Genomic DNA, 18814 nt, shown 5'->3' with positions numbered 1-18814 from the left:
GATAGAAACAAACTGTCTCTGTAGTGCCACATACTGTATAGGTAGCTACCCTGTTAGTCCTTGTCTAACCAATACAGCCATGAAATATCACTAAGGGTATTGGCCAAACCAGAGGCCGTCATTTGTGGGCTGCACAGTTTTGTAGGATTTGTTCTGTATCATTACAGAGAAGTGTTCTAGTTGGCTGGATAGATTTGACAGAGTTCTTGGAAGGTGCTAATTCTACTTTGGAGATTAAGCTAGTTAACCTCTTGCCACAAAAGCCTTGTTTTACCTTTATCCAGAGCCCTATTTTTCAAATCTAACTCGTGTCCCTTTATATGGTACTAACTCTAGAATGCTTCTTCCAATCCTAGTGATTCTTAGAGTGTGTGCACAATGAGATTTTTTTTTTGCACGACTTTCAAGAGGAAATCAATTCAGCGAAGTCTTTTTTTTTTTTTTTTTTTTTAAAAGGTTTTTGGAGGTTTTCTTTTTCCTGAAGTATTTCCTATACGCTGCATAACTCGCCTGAAAGATGCTAAAAAAAAGTTATAAAAAAAAATTAACATATGCACTTCAATGTAGAAACAACTTGCTGTTCTTGTGTTTAGTTTTTCAGTTTCTTTCAACTGCGATCATTATCCTGAAGCATTTTCTGCTTCAAAAATGATGTGAGAATGTCAATGTGTACATTACTTTGTGTGCATATAACCTAAGGCTGGATAGGAAAAAAGTGGTCAGACAATTCGGGCTTTATTCGACGCGTTTCAAAGTTTCACAGAGCTCCTTCCTCAGGAAAAAAACACCAGTAATAAAGACCACTGTAATAATAATCGTTTATAGTGATTCACAGCGCGGATTGTCTGACCACTTTTTTTCCTATCCTGCATCTTCTACGTTGGTCCTCGTGGATCTGTGGTTTCTGCAGCAGCGATTCCTCCATGCTTATTGCAAGCTCCATCTGGTGAGTGTATTATTTTCAAATTGATATGCAGTACTTACACTGGATAATGCACTATTGCGCTATTTCTCTTCAATTGTATCCCCATAACCTAAAGCTGGCGTCACACATAACGTATAAAAAAATCGTTACGTTTTTCACGGACGAGAATCGCATCAATGTTTCGTGAACAGTGATCCGTGTGCAATGCGTGGATGCGATTTCCTTGCATCAAAGTATCCTTGTGACATTCGTATGGCACCCGTATAGCGAGATTTTCTCGCACCCTGGTAAAATGGACATGTAACGGTTTCTAGGCCTGAAAATAATTTAAATCCTAATCAACAACTCTATTGCCTCTACAACAGGTGGCAACCTCCAATCTTTGCATTAGAGTCCGTTTTTGTGTCAGTGTATTTCTGCTTTGTGTCAAACATGTCAGACAGACTTACTTTCTCGTTCGCCTTATTGGGGGACACAGAGACCATGGGTGTATGCTGCTGACACTATGCACAAAAAAAGGTTAGCCCCTCCTCCGCCGTATACACCCCACCGACCGGCAGGAAGTTCCTCAGTTTAGCTTAGTGTCAGTAGGAGGTGGACACGGGTCTTTGATTAGACCCATATCTACCTCGATGTGCGTCGTTTCTTTTCAGGTTTTTCCGGAGGGATACAGTGTGAATAGTCACATCTGTAGTCCCACAAAGAGACTATGAGTACGGCGTGTACTGCCACCCCGTATCCTCATAAGTCTACAGCAGGACCAAGACCCCTAACATGGATGTGGCGTTCCAGATGGTCCTCGCTCCCCGTCTCCCACCCACTCGCCTACCAGAGCCGGTCGGTTGGTTGAGGCGCAGGATACTCTCCTTGAAACAGTACGCTGGATGAAACGGATCAGGAGGGTAAGTATGAGACCTGAGTCCCATTCTCCCCTGCGGATTCCACGCCAGGCCATTCCATGGATTCTTCGGCAGCGGTCGCTGTGACAGTGCTGCGACGCTTCCGCGTCGTCTCCAGGCGGCCGCTGCAGCTATTTGGGCCCTGGCTGGTTATCGGACAGCTCTCCCCCCCCCCCCCCCCTCTGCCGGGCCCTAGCTGTCCTCAGTAGCGGCCACCGCGGCGGTTCTGCGACGCCTCCGCGCCGCCCTGTGCTGACAGGCGGCCGCCTCTTCTAATCCAGGCCCCGGCTTCATCTGGGGCCTTGTCCGGCGTCGCGGCCACGCCCCCCGCCTCCATCCTCAGGCGGGCTTCCCTCCCGCCCGCTCTAAGCCCGCCCACGGCCTTCTCCCCTCAGGTTGAGCGTCCCGGAGGCGGCGCCGTCCCTCCCACCTACCATCTTAGCGGGCGGCACCATTTTTATCATCGGCGCCTAGCCCCGCCTACCTCCCTCCTCTGCATCTGCAGGAAAGCGCGCGCTTCCTGCTCGGCTCCTCTCTGGCTGCCGCCATTTTCACAGCCTGTCAGCCGGACGCTGTTCCCTCAGCCGTGCCCCTGCAAGCCGGACGAACCGTGCATCTCCATTTATTGGAAGCTGCGATAGGACACCGGACCGTGAGTAGCTCTGCATACTGCAGACTGACACCCTCCTCTGCCTCCTGTCCCCCAACCTTCCGGCAAGGCTTCAGTGACTGTCCGTCAGTATGTCTAATTCTAAGTCTGACCGCGCTCGTCCCCCTGCCTCCTCTGGCACCTTAGTCAAGTACTTTGCGTGCTCTTCTTGCAATCGCAAACTTCCCTCAGGTCAGTCCACTCCCCTCTGCCTGGACTGTAGCAATCCAATCCAGCCCGACGCCGCTCAGGAGCCATCCATAGCCCCAGTGGTGAGTGAGCCCCCCATGCCGGGCTGGGCCTCCTCTCTATCAGTCAGTGGCAGACCTCACCAAGGTGTCTCAGTCCCTAGTAGCCGTTCTGGACAAGTTGCCCTTGGGAGCTTCGGCGGGACCCAGCACGTCTCAGGACGTCCCATCTGAGCCAGCCAGCGGCAGTCGCAAGAGGCCCAGGCAGGACCTCCAGGCGGAGTCCTCCCCTCGTCCTACCTCACCCCATAGTCCCCAGCAGTCTCCCTCTCGGGCCTCCTCTCCCGAGTCAGGCGAAGCGCTTTCGGAATCGGAAGGGGTCTTAGAGCTGGATTCGGACCAGGATGCGAACTTGAAGGTTACGGTGCAAAACCTCATTGCTGCGATTCACCATACCTTTGACATCGCTGACGCCCCTGCGAAATCCTCAGATCAGGAGGTTTCGTTCAGACGGGCGGAAACACCATCCAGGGTGTTTCCCTTCCATTCTGAGTTTGGAAAGATTTTTACAAGGGAGAGAGTAGATCCGACCAGACGCTTTCAAAGAGGAAAGCGTCTCGGCGTACTGTACCCGTTTGCTAAAGAGCTCACGGACAACTGGGCCGCTTCTCCCTCGGTGGACCCTCCCGTGTCCAGACTTTCTAATAATACGGTCCTTCCGCTGTCAGGTGTGGCGTCTCTAAAAGATTCTAATGATAGGATCATAGAATCTCTAGCAAAATCTGCCTTCGAAGCGGCATCGTCAGCGGTATGTCCAGTCTTTGCTTCTTCTTGGGCAGCAAAGGCCATATCCACTTGGGCAGACGACCTTCGGCAGGGCATTCTGGATAAGGCACGACCAGAGCATTTGGCCGATCTCGCCAATCAGATTTCAGATGCGGGGGATTATCTGCTTTCTGCCTCCCTGGATGCCGCATCTTGCGCAGTTCAGGCGTCAAGTAACATCGTGGCAATCCGACGTACAATTTGGCTCAAGGCCTGGCAGGCGGACTTGTCCTCTAAAAAGTCTCTGACCAATCTACCTTTTCAGGGAGTGCGTCTCTTCGGATCACAATTGGATCAGATTATTAAGGACGCTACCGGAGGTACGAGTTCTCTTCTCCCCTCCAAGCCTCGCAGACCTCCTCCAAGGCGTCAGTTTCGTTCCTTTCGGACTTTCCGCCGTTTCAATACGGCGGAAAACCCTTCCAACCAGCAAAGGCCACAGGCACGTCAGGAAAGAAAGAAGGTTTCCTTCAGGCCCACTCCGTCCTGGTGGTCCCACTCTTCCCAGGGAAGACCGTCCAGATCTAGATCTGGACGGTCTACATCCGCATGACTACCATCGGTCTCCCGGGGGTCCCTTCCAATTGGGAGGTCGACTTCTTTTCTTCAGCGACGTCTGGCTCGCCTCAGTAGAGGACGCTTGGGTCAGAGAGGTTGTATCAACAGGATACAAAATAGAGTTCATTTCTCTTCCACGGGATCGCTTCTTCCAATCCCGTCCGCCGAGGGATCCGGCCTTGGTCCCGGGGTTCTGTTCGGCCATCGCCTCTCTTCTCAGTTCCGGGGTGATTGTGCCCGTTCCCGAATCGGAACGCTTCACAGGTTTTTATTCAAACCTGTTTGTGGTGCCGAAAAAGGACGGGGCAGTTCGGCCCATTTTGGATCTCAAGTTACTCAACAAGAGAGTTCGCCTTCGCCACTTCCGGATGGAGTCTGTACGCTCGGTAATTGCTTCCATGGAGGAGCAGGAATTCATGGGTTCCATAGACATCCAAGATGCCTATCTGCATGTGCCCATATTTCCCGGACATCAGAAGTTCCTGCGGTTTGCGATTCACCACGAACATTACCAGTTCGTCGCGCTTCCTTTCGGGCTCGCCACCGCTCCCAGAGTCTTCACGAAGATTATGGCGGCGTTGATGGCCTTGTTGAGGATCAGAGGTCTCGTTCTTTTTCCGTACCTCGACGATATCCTGATCAAGGCTCCCTCCTTTCAACAGGCCCGCCTAAGTGTGGCGATCGTTCTAGACACCCTGTCCAGTTTTGGGTGGATCATCAACCGGAAAAAGTCCTGTCTGGTCCCTACTCAACGCCTTGTGTTTCTGGGCCTTCTGTTCGACACTCGTCGGTCAAGGGTATTTCTCCCACAAGACAAGATCCTTTCCCTGCAGCAGGGCGTGCGATCATTACAGATCACACGATTTCCATCCCTCAGGACAGCCATGAGGGTCCTGGGGAAGATGGTGGCGGCGATAGTGGCAGTTCCCTTTGCCCAATTTCACGCCAGGCCACTCCAGCAGGCCATTTTGTCCAGGTGGAACAGGTCGGCTCTATCTCTGGATCGTCCGGTTCGTCTTTCATGCCGGATCAAGCGGTCTCTCAACTGGTGGTTGACGTCTCCCCTCATTCTCTTGGGGCGGTCTTTTCTTCCCGTTCACTGGCAGATTGTCACTACGGACGCCAGCCTCATCGGCTGGGGTGCAGTGTTCCGCAATCACACTGTTCAGGGTCGATGGTCGACTCAGGAATCAGCTCTGCAGATCAATGTCCTAGAGATACGAGCGATCCATCTAGCTCTCGTCCACTGGGAAAGGCGCCTCAAGGGCCTGCCTGTCAGGATTCAGACAGACAATGCCACAGCGGTGGCGTATATCAACCGCCAAGGGGGGACACGGAGTGTCTCAGCTCTGGCGGAAGTGTCCAGAATTCTTCAATGGGCAGAGACCTTTGTTCCAACGATTTCCGCGGTTCACATTCCTGGCGTGGACAACTGGGCCGCCGATTTCCTCAGCCGCGAGGGTCTCGCGGCAGGGGAATGGTCCCTACATCCGGAGGTGTTTCATCTGCTCTGCCGTCGGTGGGGAACTCCGGATGTAGACCTCATGGCATCTCGCCTCAACAGGAAAGTCCCACAATTCGTGTCCAGGTCTCGGGACCCTCTGGCAGTGGGCGCCGACGCTCTGGCCGTCCCTTGGTCACAGTTCGAGCTCCCCTACCTGTTCCCTCCTCTGCCTCTTCTTCCCAAGTTGTTGAAGAAAATCAAAGCAGAGGGGATTCCAGTCATCCTCATCGCCCCGAATTGGCCCAGAAGGTCTTGGTTCGCGGACATTGTCAACCTTCTCGCGGACGCTCCCTGGAAGCGTCCCTGCCCCGACAGGGCAGATCTGTTGTCTCAAGGCCCGATTTGCCACCCCAATTCTCGGTCGCTCAATTTAACGGCGTGGCTGTTGAGACCGAGGTTTTGAGACGGGCAGGATTCTCTGATCGGGTGATTCATACCATGATCCGCGCCAGAAAGCCGCCGCCTTCGAAGATCTATTACCGTACTTGGAAAGCCTATTTCTCCTGGTGTGAGACCAATGACATCGCGCCCTTGGTTTTTTCGCTCCCTTCTATTCTGGCGTTTCTGCAGGCAGGGCTGGATGCGGGGCTTGCTCTCAGTTCCTTGAAGGGTCAAGTTTCGGCACTGTCCATTTTATTTAAGAAAACGCTGGCCTCCCGACCCCAGGTCAAAACCTTCCTCCAGGGTGTGGCTCACACGGTTCCTCCGTACCGAGCGCCCGTGGATCCTTGGGATCTTAATTTGGTTCTTCAGGTTCTGCAGGGTCCTCCTTTTGAACCTCTCAGGGACGTTTCCCTTTCCCTCCTTTCTTGGAAAGTGGCCTTTCTGGTGGCCATTACCTCCATCCGGCGCGTGTCGGAATTGGCAGCACTTTCTTGCCGCTCTCCTTTTTTGGTCCTTCATCAGGACAAGGTAGTTCTGCGGCCTCCGCCCTCTTTTCTTCCGAAGGTGGTATCTTCGTTTCACCTCAATGAGGACATTGTTCTGCCATCCTTCTGCCCGAGCCCAGCTCACCCTCGGGAGCGGTCCTTGAACAAGCTGGACCTAGTCAGGGCATTGAGAGTCTATCTAGCCCGGACGACTTCCTTGCGGAAGTCAGACTCTCTGTTCATCATTCCTGACGGGGCGAGGAAAGGTCACCCAGCCTCAAAGGCCACTATTGCGCGCTGGATCAGATCGGCAATTTTGGAGGCATACCGGGTCAAGCATCGAGTGGCCCCTCCAGGGGTCAGAGCGCACTCTACCCGGGCGGTGGGTGCCTCCTGGGCGGTGCGCCACAGAGCTTCCGCGCTGCAGCTTTGCAAGGCTGCAACGTGGTCATCGGTTCACACCTTTGTGAAATTCTACAGGGTCCACACCTACGCTTCGGCGGACGCCAGCCTAGGTAGAAGGATTCTGCAGGCTGCGGTGGCGAGTCCACTGGCCTGATGGAAGTTTGTTTCCCACCCCAGGGACTGCTTTGGGACGTCCCATGGTCTCTGTGTCCCCCAATAAGGCGAACAAGAAAACAGGATTTTTTGGGTTGCTTACCGTAAAATCTGTTTCTCGGAGCCTTCATTGGGGGACACAGCACCCTCCCATGTTCTACAACTCCTGTTCTTATGTTTGTCGGTTTGTTACAGTTGAGTTGTTTGTTCTGTTCTCAATCTATTCTGGTACTTCTCCTACTGCTTTCTGACTAACTGAGGAACTTCCTGCCGGTCGGTGGGGTGTATACGGCGGAGGAGGGGCTAACCTTTTTTTGTGCATAGTGTCAGCCTCCTAGTGGCAGCAGCATACACCCATGGTCTCTGTGTCCCCCAATGAAGGCTCCGAGAAACAGAGATTTTACGGTAAGCAACCCAAAAAATCCTGTTTTCAACACAAGTGAGTGGGTGCTTTACAACTAGGTTTTGTCACGATGTTTTGGGTAGACATACCTAGTGATTGTGGATCCGAGGAGGCGGAGACGAATGTGGGTACATCCGCTTTTGAGGCAACGGTTCACTAAAGGCCATCTCCACCATATCTCTGCATACCCATCCTGACAAGTTCTTCCAATATTGTCAGATGAGCCTTGCCACCTTTGACATTCTGATGGAGATAGATCACCTTTAAGGACACCAGGATGCGCAAGTGTATTTCTGCAGAGGAGCGCCTTATACTTACGTAACGGTATGTATTCATCCTCTATGTTGATGATGTATCAAACACCCTTGTTTATTTAATGCACTCATCCCTTACTTTTTGTGTTCCTTGTTTTATATTTGGAAAATACAACATTTGGACATTCACAATATATTCTGGTATTATGAATAGCAAAGCCATTGCATGTAGTTTATTTTAGGAAAGGCATGGCTTATTAGCTATTGACTAAAACTTTTAACAATGAGTAAACTGTTTTTTTTGGTGGAATGTATTCTATTTTTTTCTTTTTCTGTTTACTTTTAGCTTCCTTTCCACTGGGCTTTCCTATGCAGCACTGCATCTAGAATTTTTAATCTAAAAATCCACAATCTCAGGCATTGTCCGGTCTACGTGCTCGGAAATATGGTCCCAACTACTTCAAGTGGTCATTTTGGAGCCCAAAATGGAAGACTGGTTGCGAATAGCTCATGGCTTTGAGGAGACGTGCCTGTTTCCCAACTGTATTGGAGCCCTGGATGGAAAGCACATCCGTGTGTGTAAGCTGCCGAACTCTGTCCCAGTTTCATAATTATAAACAGTATTATGTAGTGCTGTTGGCCCTGGCTACAGGTTTATAATTGTTGATATTGAAGCCTATGGAAGAACTGGAGACTCCAGAGTCTTCAATTCTTCCATTTATGGGTCGTCGGCTGCGCAATAATGAGTTGGACCTACCACCCCCACGTCACCTACCAGGGTCCACTATGGAAGCTGTGCCTTATATGATGGTTTCAGATGAGGCCTCTCAATTAACTCATCTTGTCATGAGACCCTATCCCCGTAGTAAAACCCTGGACCACCAGAGCAGAATATTTAACTTAGCCTATCTCGCGCACAATGACTGGTGGAGTGTACCTTTGGCATTCTTTGTGCCAAATGGTGTGTTCTGCAGTCAGCCATTCAGCTTAGTGAATCAAATGTGAATGAAGTAATTAAAGCGTGTGTGATCCTTCACAATTTTACCAGAATACATGACATCTCCTCATCTGATGGGGATGAAGTTGTGTTGTCAAATGTTGAGGCCTGTTGCACATGTGATACTTCCCCGTTATCAGCTCTCTGGACTAAAAGTGCAGGATGTGTTGACAAATTTTGGCTCATTAGAGGGAGCTACTCCATGGCAAGATAATGCTGTTTCTATGTTGTAAATTTGAACTGTGTTTTTTGAATTTAAAATGTTTGTTTTGAAGCGTGTGTTTCCCTTATAATGTGTAAATCAGAAGATGACCAATATCGTCATTAAATCAGACATAAGTCGTATAGTTTTAACTGTTTTTAATCCACACAGTGATTTTCAAAACATAAATCCATATTATTTGCATATGGCTTTTTTGGCCAATCCAACTGAGCCGACAGACTTAAAAAATTAGCATAAGAAAAACAAAAAAATTAAACAAATATTTGTATTTAAAAAATAAAAAAAATTATAAGTTATGGTAGGTTGGAAGTGGTGATGGCGGGAGGGCAGCTTGAGCTGTTTGCTGCGTTTGAGGCGCAACTTGTACCTCACCCTGTGTGTTTACATTTTCAGCCCCAGGATGGTGGATCTGGCCAGGATCCTGTGGTGGAAGAAAGAAATGGAATGAGAGATACTGTAGTGGATACACTCGAGTATTTGGATACCCATGTGGTTCATAACCCCCAATATAGCCATGTCGACCATACCCATGTTGGGACTAGCCTCCAACAGTGGGTCTGATCAAGTGGCTATATTGGGCAGTTGCATTATAGGCTGACATTTGGCCCTATGTAGGGTTTGGGGGGGATTTGGCTGTGGTGTTGGCAGGGCTGTGGAGTTGGTAAGCCAAACCTGCGACTCAGACTCCTCAATTTCCCTTAGACCGACTCCCACATACAGTGGGGGAAAAAAAGTATTTAGTCAGTCATCAATAGTGCAAGTTCCACCACTTAAAAAGATGAGAGGCGTCTGTAATTTACATCATAGGTAGACCTCAACTATGGGAGACAAACTGAGAAAAAAAAATCCTGAAAATCACATTGTCTGTTTTTTTTTCATTTTATTTGCATATTATGGTGGAAAATAAGTATTTGGTCAGAAACAAGCAATCAAGATTTCTGGCTCTCACAGACCTGTAACTTCTTCTTTAAGAGTCTCCTCTTTCCTCCACTCATTACCTGTAGTAATGGCACCTGTTTAAACTTGTTATCAGTATAAAAAGACACCTGTGCACACCCTCAAACAGTCTGACTCCAAACTCCACTATGGTGAAGACCAAAGAGCTGTCAAAGGACACCAGAAACAAAATTGTAGCCCTGCACCAGGCTGGGAAGACTGAATCTGCAATAGCCAACCAGCTTGGAGTGAAGAAATCAACTGTGGGAGCAATAATTAGAAAATGGAAGACATACAAGACCACTGATAATCTCCCTCGATCTGGTGCTCCACGCAAAATCCCACCCCGTGGGGTCAGAATGATCACAAGAATGGTGAGCAAAAATCCCAGAACCACGCGGGGGGACCTAGTGACTGAACTGCAGAGAGCTGGGACCAATGTAACAAGGCCTACCATAAGTAACACACTACGCCACCATGGACTCAGATCCTGCAGTGCCAGATGTGTCCCACTGCTTAAGCCTGTACATGTCCGGGCCCGTCTGAAGTTTGCTAGAGAGCATTTGGATGATCCAGAGGAGTTTTGGGAGAATGTCCTATGGTCTGATGAAACCAAACTGGAACTGTTTGGTAGAAACACAACTTGTCGTGTTTGGAGGAAAAAGAATACTGAGTTGCATCCATCAAACACCATACCTACTGTAAAGCATGGTGGTGGAAACATCATGCTTTGGGGCTGTTTCTCTGCAAAGGGGCCAGGACGACTGATCCGGGTACATGAAAGAATGAATGGGGCCATGTATCGTGAGATTTTGAGTGCAAACCTCCTTCCATCAGCAAGGGCATTAAAGATGAAACGTGGCTGGGTCTTTCAACATGACAATGATCCAAAGCACACCGCCAGGGCAACGAAGGAGTGGCTTCGTAAGAAGCATTTCAAGGTCCTGGAGTGGCCTAGCCAGTCTCCAGATCTCAACCCTATAGAAAACCTTTGGAGGGAGTTGAAAGTCCGTGTTGCCAAGCGAAAAGCCAAAAACATCACTTCTCTAGAGGAGATCTGCATGGAGGAATGGGCCAACATACCAACAACAGTGTGTGGCAACCTTGTGAAGACTTACAGAAAACGTTTGACCTCTGTAATTGCCAACAAAGGATATATCACAAAGTATTGAGATGAAATTTTGTTTCTGACCAAATACTTATTTTCCACCACAATATGCAAATAAAAGGAAAAAAAAACAGACAATGTGATTTTCTGGATTTTTTTTTCTCAGTTTGTCTCCAATAGTTGAGGTCTACCAAAGATGTAAATTACAGACGCCTCTCATCTTTTTAAGTGGTGGAACTTGCACTATTGCTGACTGACTAAATACTTTTTTTCCCCACTGTATATTGCTTATATTTAAGTTAAAAATTTAGTGTAGTACAATGTGAACATCAGACATTTAATCATTTTTATGATACAATAATCAAGATATTTAGATAGAACATAATATATTGGAATACAACTTTAGAACACAAACTGTAAATTGTAAATATGTAATATCAATTACATAAATACAGTACAGACCAAAAGTTTGGACACACCTTCTCATTCAAAGAGTTTTCTTTATTTTCATGACTCTGAAAATTGTAGATTCACTCTGAAGACATCAAAACTATGAATTAACACATGTGGAATTATATAACTAACAAAAAAGTGTGGAACAACTGAAAATGTCTTATATTCTAGGTTCTTCAAAGTAGCCACCTTTTGCTTTGATTACTACTTTGCACACTCTTTGCTTTCTCTTGATGAGCTTCAAGAGGTAGTCACTGGAAATTGTCTTCCAACAGTCTTGAAGGAGTTCCCAGAGATGCTTAGCACTTGGCCCTTTTGCCTTCACTCTGCGGTCCAGCTCACCCCAAACCATCTCGATTGGGTTCAGGTCTGGTGACTGTGGAGGCCAGGTCATCTGGCGTAGCACCCCATCGCTCTCCTTAGTCAAATAGCCCTTAGGCCGGTTTCACATTAGCGCTTTTTAAGCGCACGCACGGCCGGGGGTAGCTCCGCCCCCGAGCCGGCTCTCTGCCCGGCGTGCCCGCCCCTTGCTTGTAGCGCCGCCTACTAGCGGACAGCGGCGCCTGCGATCGGCGCACCCTATCTTTAGCATAGGGTGCGCAGATCGTGCGCAGGCCGTGCGCTAGTTGCGCTTTGACCTGCGCTGCGCACTTTTGACGGTGCGCCGTGCGCGCCAAAATCAAACTTTTCGGATTTTGGCGCGCACGGCGCACCGTCAAAAGTGCGCAGCGCAGGTCAAAGCGCAACTAGCACACGGCCTGCGCACGATCTGCGCACCCTATGCTAAAGATAGGGTGCGCCGATCGCAGGCGCCGCTGTCCGCTAGTAGGCGGCTCTACAAGCAAGGGGCGGGCACGCCGGGCAGAGAGCCGGCTCGGGGGCGGAGCTACCCCCGGCCATGCGTGCGCTTAAAAAGCGCTAATGTGAAACCGGCCTTACACAGCCTGGAGGTGAGTTTGGGGTCATTGTCCTGTTGAAAAAGAAATTGTTCCAACTAAACGTAAACCGGATGGAATAGCATGCCGCTGCAATATGCTGTGGTAGCCATGCTGGTTCAGTATGCCTTCAATTTTGAATAAATCCCCAACAGTGTCACCAGCAAAGCTCCCCCACACCATCACACCTCCTCCATGCTCCACGGTGGGACCCAGGCATGTAGAGTCCATCCGTTCACCTTTTCTGCGTCGCACAAAGACACGGTGGTTGGAACCAAAGATCTCAAATTTGGACTCATCAGACCAAAGCACAGATTTCCACTGGTCTAATGTCCATTCCTTGTGTTCTTTAGCCCAAACAAGTCTGTTCTGCTTGTTGCCTGTCCTTAGCAATGGCTTCCTAGCAGCTATTTTACCATGAAGGCCTGCTGCACAAAGTCTCCTCTTAACAGTTGTTAACACACAGACCCGTATAGTAAAATGGCACAACTCACATAATTGATAAACCACAGAAGAACAAAAATTAAGTATACCATGCCAGTAAAACCAATGTATAGCTTTATTCAAAATTGTTCAATATAACAAGGTAATATATGAAAAAACACATTTTCAAGGCTACTACAAAAGGTGTAATTGGAGAGACCAACGCCAGAAAACCTGACCTACTGAGTAAGCTGTTCAGTACACAAATTCACATAACTGCCTCCATCTGCATTTGCATCATAATAAAAAGTACAAAAAACCGCTAGTATGTAAACTAGTGGAGGTTACTGTGATAATAAAATATTCATGAGACACTTACATTTTAATGTGGCCTGCTACTGCGGTCCTCCCCAAGCGCCCCAACACGCATTTCGTACGAAGGTACGCCGAAACGCACGTCGGGGCTGGCACATCCTGGGGACTTCATCAGCATATGAGGTATAGCACAGCGCTTATTATATTATTTTCTGCTTCTGGCATATTTGTATGTTGACTCTGTTGAAGTAGAGCGGTTGCATAGCTCTCTATTTTGCACTGTACAATTTTATTGCTGCACTTTATTTGTATTTCAGCAGCATATGAGGTATAGCACAGTGTTTTATTTATTCTCACACTTTTTGTCCTCAGCACATTTTTTGCCTCTAGTAATTTTTGCGCACCTTGTTAAGGGCCTGTCACACTATGCGATATCGCTATAACGTCACTGGTTTTTGTGACGTTATAGCGATATCGCTATTTCTGATACTTACTCCGACTGCTCCCCCGCTGGTTATCGCCGATCGCGAGAGAACGTCCAGGACTGTTTCTCGTCGTCAGCTTCCTGCTGTGGAGACGAGCGACGCGTGGACACGGGCGGGAGGACGTCTTCATCGCCTTGTCTGACAGGTAAGTAGCGACCCCCGACCCCTGCGATGTCACGATGCCTGTGTGGCAGCTCACTAGCGACCACTTAGCGATCCACCAGGGATCCTGACCGCGTCATATCGCTGGTCGGGATCGCTGGTGCATCGATTAGTGTAACAGTACCTTTAGAGTGGAGCCTGTGTATAGCTCTCCATTTGCATTGTATATTTTTTTTGCTGCACTGGTTATAATGAATTTGCACTTTATTTAATCTGATCTGAGTTCTAGTGTTTGTGTGTGTGTATATATATATATATATATATATATATATATATATATATATATATATATATATATATATAATGTGTTGCCATTTTGCACAAGCACTTTTTTTACCTATTGTACCTCCTGCTGTATGTTATATACTCTATACATGACATAGAACTCTTTTTTGTCCCCGGTAGGGCCCATTCCATGGCATTTGCCTTCCCCTGTCTTTTACTAATATTTTACTAATATTTTATTATACTACGCAATGAATTTATCATTGAACATTTCTTCGGTCTCTCTGGTTTTTGTTAGTATGAACGTAACCTGAGGGTATGGGCACACAACTTTTTTATTTTTTTTAGCCATTTACAGTCTGTAACTCATCTGAAGATGCACCTAATAAACATTAAAAAAACGAATTTATGCATTGCAATGTAAAAACAATTTGCTGTGTATGTGTTCAGTCTTTTGAGCTTCTTTTGAGCTTCTTTCAAGTTTGTAAGCTATGAAACGGTTAAAACAAAAAGAATTGACCTGACCACTCTTAAGGTGGCTTCTGCTTGGAAGCCACTCATTATTTTATAGTATAAAAAATATGCAGGTGGTAAAGCCACTAGCGTTTTCCTGAAGTATCTTCTACTTCTAAAACTTGACGGCTACCCCAGCGTCTAAAAGACGTTGTGTGCATATACCCTGGGATTGCTTTTTCTTGACACTGCTTCATGTTATTGGTAAATTTATGTCAAGTGCATTTATCTATGAAAATATTGGAAATTTGATAAAGAAATAGGAAAATTTTGCAATTTTCAAACTTTTATTTTTTTATGCCAGCTGAAGAGCCCGGCGCTGCCTGGGCATAGTAACTAACTATAACAAATTATAATGTATGTATGTGTGTGTGTATGTATGTGTGTAAAATATATATATATATATATATATATATATATATATATATATATATATATATATATATATATATATATACATATATATATATATATATATATATATATATATATATATATATATATATATATATATTATTATATTATATAATCGGAGTGTAGAGACCCGACCATTCTGCATAGCCACATTCACTATAATATCCCACATCATCCCGTCAGCCAGAGCTACTGGACTACTTCCCATAATATCCCACATCATCCCGTCAGCCTGGAGTCAGAACCAGAGCGCTGTGTGAACGGTCCTAACTTCCATATTGGGGATCCCTTTAAGAGAGGCCTGGCGTCAGAACCAGAGCGCTGAGTGGATTTGCCCTGACTTCCATACCGGAAATCCCTTTAATAGAAGCCTGGGGTGAGAATCAGAACGCTGAGGAATTTACCCTAACTTCCATACCGGAAATCCCTTTAAGAGTGGCCTGGGGTCAGTACCAAAGCGCACAGTGGATTTTCCCTCACTTCCGCACAGAGGATCCCTTTAACCCCTTTCTGCCATCTGACGTACTATCCCATCCATGGGACCCGGGACCCTATGCCCATGGACGGGATAGTACGTCATAGCGATCAGCGGCGCTCATAGTGAGCGCTGCTGATCGCGGTCGGGTGTCAGCTGATTATCACAGCTGACACCCGGCACTGTCAGGGGTGGTCACGGAACTCCCCCTGACACGTTAACCCCTGGCACACTGTGATCAAACACTATTGCAGTGTACCAGGGATTTAGGGAAGCATCGGCAGGGAAGGGGGCTCCCTCCGTGCTTCCCTGAGACCCCTGCAGCAGTGCAATGTGCAGCGCTGCTGCGGGGGGCTCCTTCCCTGCAGGTCCCCGGTTCCAAAATGGCGGCGGGGGCCTGCAGGGAGCAAAGCGCAGGCATGAGGAAGCCTTCTGCACTGCCTGTGACAGATCGCTGATCTGTCACAGTGATCTGTGATGTGACAGATCATCGATCTGTCACATGACAGTTATGTCCCCACTGGGACATTTTAGTAAAGTTTTTAAAAAAGTGAAAATAATTTATAAACGCTAAATTAAAAAAAAAAATTCCCTAATTCATTTTTTGGAAATAAAAAAACCCCCAAAACAATAAAAGTACAAATATTTAGTATCGCCGTGTCCGTAATGACCCGCCCTAAAAACCTGTCCCATTAGTTATCCCCTTTATTGAACCCTTTAAAAAATAAAAATAATCGAAGCAAAAAATAAAGCTTTATCATACCGCCGAACAAAAAGTGCAATAACGCGCGATCAAAAAGACTGATGTAAATAACCATGCTACCGCTGAAAACGTCATCTTGTCCCACAAAAAATGAGCCGCCACACAGCGTCATCAGCGAAAAAATAAGTTGTAGCTCGCAGAATAAGGCGATGCAAAAATAATATTTTATATAAAATTGTTTTCATTGCATAAAAGTGCCAAAACATAAAAAAAGACAAATGAAGTATCGCTGTAACCGTACTGACCCGAAGAATAAAACTGCCTTATCAATTTTACTGCACGCGGAACGGTGTAAACGCACCCCCAAAAAGAAATTCTTGAAAGGCTGGTTTTTGTTCATTCTGCGTCCAAAAAAATCTGAATAAAAAGCGATCAAAAAAGTCACGTGCCCGAAAATGGTATCAATAAAAACGTCAACTCGTCCCGCAAAAAATAAGACCTCACATGACTCGGTGGGTCAAAATACGGGAAAATTATAGCTCTCAAAATGTGGTGATTATAAAACTATTTTTACAATAAAAAGCGTCTTTTAGCGTATGACAGCTGCCAAACATAAAAACACGCCATATATAGTAAATCAAACCCCCCCCCTTTATCACCCCATTAGTTAGGGAAAAATAATAAAATTAAAAAAATGTATTTCCATTTCCCCATTAGGGTTAGGGCTGAGATTAGGGTTAGGGGTGTGTTGGGGTTGGGTTGGAGTTAGAATTGGGGGGTTTCCACTGTTTGGGCACATCAGGTGTTCTCCAAATGCAACATGGCGTCTGATCTCAATTCCAGCCAATTCTGCGTTGAAAAAGTCAAATGGTGCTCCTTCCCTTCCAAGCTCTGCCATGTGCCCAAACAGTGTTTGACCCCCACATATGGGGTATCAACCTACTCAGGACAAATTGAAAAACTTTTGGGGTCCAATGTCTCCTGTTACCCTTAGGAAAATAAAAAATTGGGGGCAAAAATATCATTTTTGTGGAAAAAATTGACTTATTTTCACGCCCGGGCGTTATAAACTTCTGTAAAGCACTTGGGGGTTCAAAGTGCTCACCACACATCTAGATAAGTTCTGTGGGGGTCTAGTTTCCAAAATGGGGTCACTTGTGGGGGGTTTCCACTGTTTAGGTACATCCAGGGGCTCTCCAAAAGCAACATGACACCTGCAGACCATTCCATCAAAGTCTGCATTCCAAAACGTCACTACTTCCCTTCCGAGCCCTGACGTGTGCCCATACAGTAGTTTTCTCCCACATATGGGGTAGCAGCGAACTCAGGACAAATTGGACAACAACTTTTGGGGTCCAATTCCTCCTGTTACTAAAGGGAAAATAAAAAAATTGGGGACTAAAAGATCATGTTTGTGGAAAAAAAAAATGATTTTTTTTTATTTTCATGTCCGGGCATTATAAACTTCTGTGAAGCCCTTGGGGGTTCAAAGTTCTCGCCATATATCTAGATAAGTTCCTTGGGGGGTCTAGTTTCCAAAATGGTGTCATTTGTCGGGGGTTTCCACTGTTTTGGTACATCAGGGGTTTTCCAATCTCGACATGGTGTCCGATCTCAATTCCAGCCAAAAAAGTCAAATGGCGCTGCTTCCCTTCCGAGCTCTGCCATGTGCCCAAATAGTTGTTTACACCCACATATGGGGTATCGGCATACTCAGAACAAATTGCACAATAACTTTTTAGGGTCCTGTTACCCTTGGGAAAATAAAAATTGGGGTTGAAAAGATCATTTTTGTGGAAAAAATGATTTTTTTAACTGTACAGCTGTACGTTATAAACTTCTGTGAAGCCCTTGTGGTTTCAAAGTTCTAACCACATATCTAGATAAGTTCCTTGGGGGGTCTAGTTTCCAAAATGGGGTTACTTGTGGGGGGTTTCCACTGTTTAGGTACATCAGGGGCTCTCCAAATGTGACATGGCGTCCGATCTGAATTCCAGCCAATTTTGCATTGAAAAAGTCAAACGCCGCTCCTTACCTTCTGAGCTCTACCATGCGCCGAAACAGTCCCCCCCCCCCCCCCCCCCCCCCCCCCCCCCCCCACATATCCAGGTATCAGCGTACTCGGGAGAAATTGCACAATAACTTTTGCAGTCCAATTTCTCCTGTTACCCTTGGTAAAATAAAAAAAAAAAATTGGACCTGAAATTTTTTTTTTTGTGAAAAAAAAAAAAGTTAAATGTTCATTTTTTTTTTTTTTTAAACATTCAAAAAAATTCCTGTGAAGCACCTGAAGGGTTAATAAACTTCTTGAATGTGGTTTTGAGCACCTTGGGGGGTGCAGTTTTTAGAATGGTGTCACTTTTGGGTATTTTCTATCATATAGACCCCTCAAAGTGACTTCAAATGTGATGTGGTCTGTAAAAATAAAATGGTGTTGCAAAAATGAGAAATCGCTGGTCAACTTTTAACCCTTAGAACTTCCTAACAACAAAAAAAATTTTTGGTTTCAAAATTGTGCTGATGTAAAGTAAACATATGTGAAATGTTAAGTTTTTTGTGTGCCATATCTGTGATTTAAGGGCATAAAAATTCAAAGTTGGAAAATTGCGAAATTTTCAAAATTTTTGCCAAATTTCCGTTTTTTTCACAAACGCAAGTTATTTGAATGAAATTTTACCACTAGCATGAAGTACAGGATGTCACGAGAAAACAATGTCCGAATCACTGGGATCCATGGAAGCGTTTCAGAGTTATTACCTAATAAATGGACAGTGGTCAGAATTGTAAAAATTGGCCTGGTCATGAACATGCAAAC

At 46.4% G+C, this 18814-nt stretch overlaps 1 protein-coding gene across 10 annotated transcripts in view; it reads left to right on the top strand.

Moving 5' to 3' along the window:
* The window catches only part of CUNH18orf63 (chromosome unknown C18orf63 homolog), a 321901-nt gene that overhangs the window by 17418 nt on the left and 285669 nt on the right, over positions 1–18814 (top strand). The gene's annotated exons all lie outside the window — the stretch shown is intronic.

The sequence above is a fragment of the Dendrobates tinctorius genome, unplaced genomic scaffold, assembly GCF_039654945.1.
Source record: "Dendrobates tinctorius isolate UK_male_01 unplaced genomic scaffold, ASM3965494v1 ptg000115l, whole genome shotgun sequence".
NCBI classification, from domain to species: Eukaryota; Metazoa; Chordata; class Amphibia; order Anura; family Dendrobatidae; genus Dendrobates; species Dendrobates tinctorius.
The sequence above is the reverse complement of the archived record's forward strand: the minus strand, read 5'-3'. Positions and strand labels throughout refer to the sequence as shown.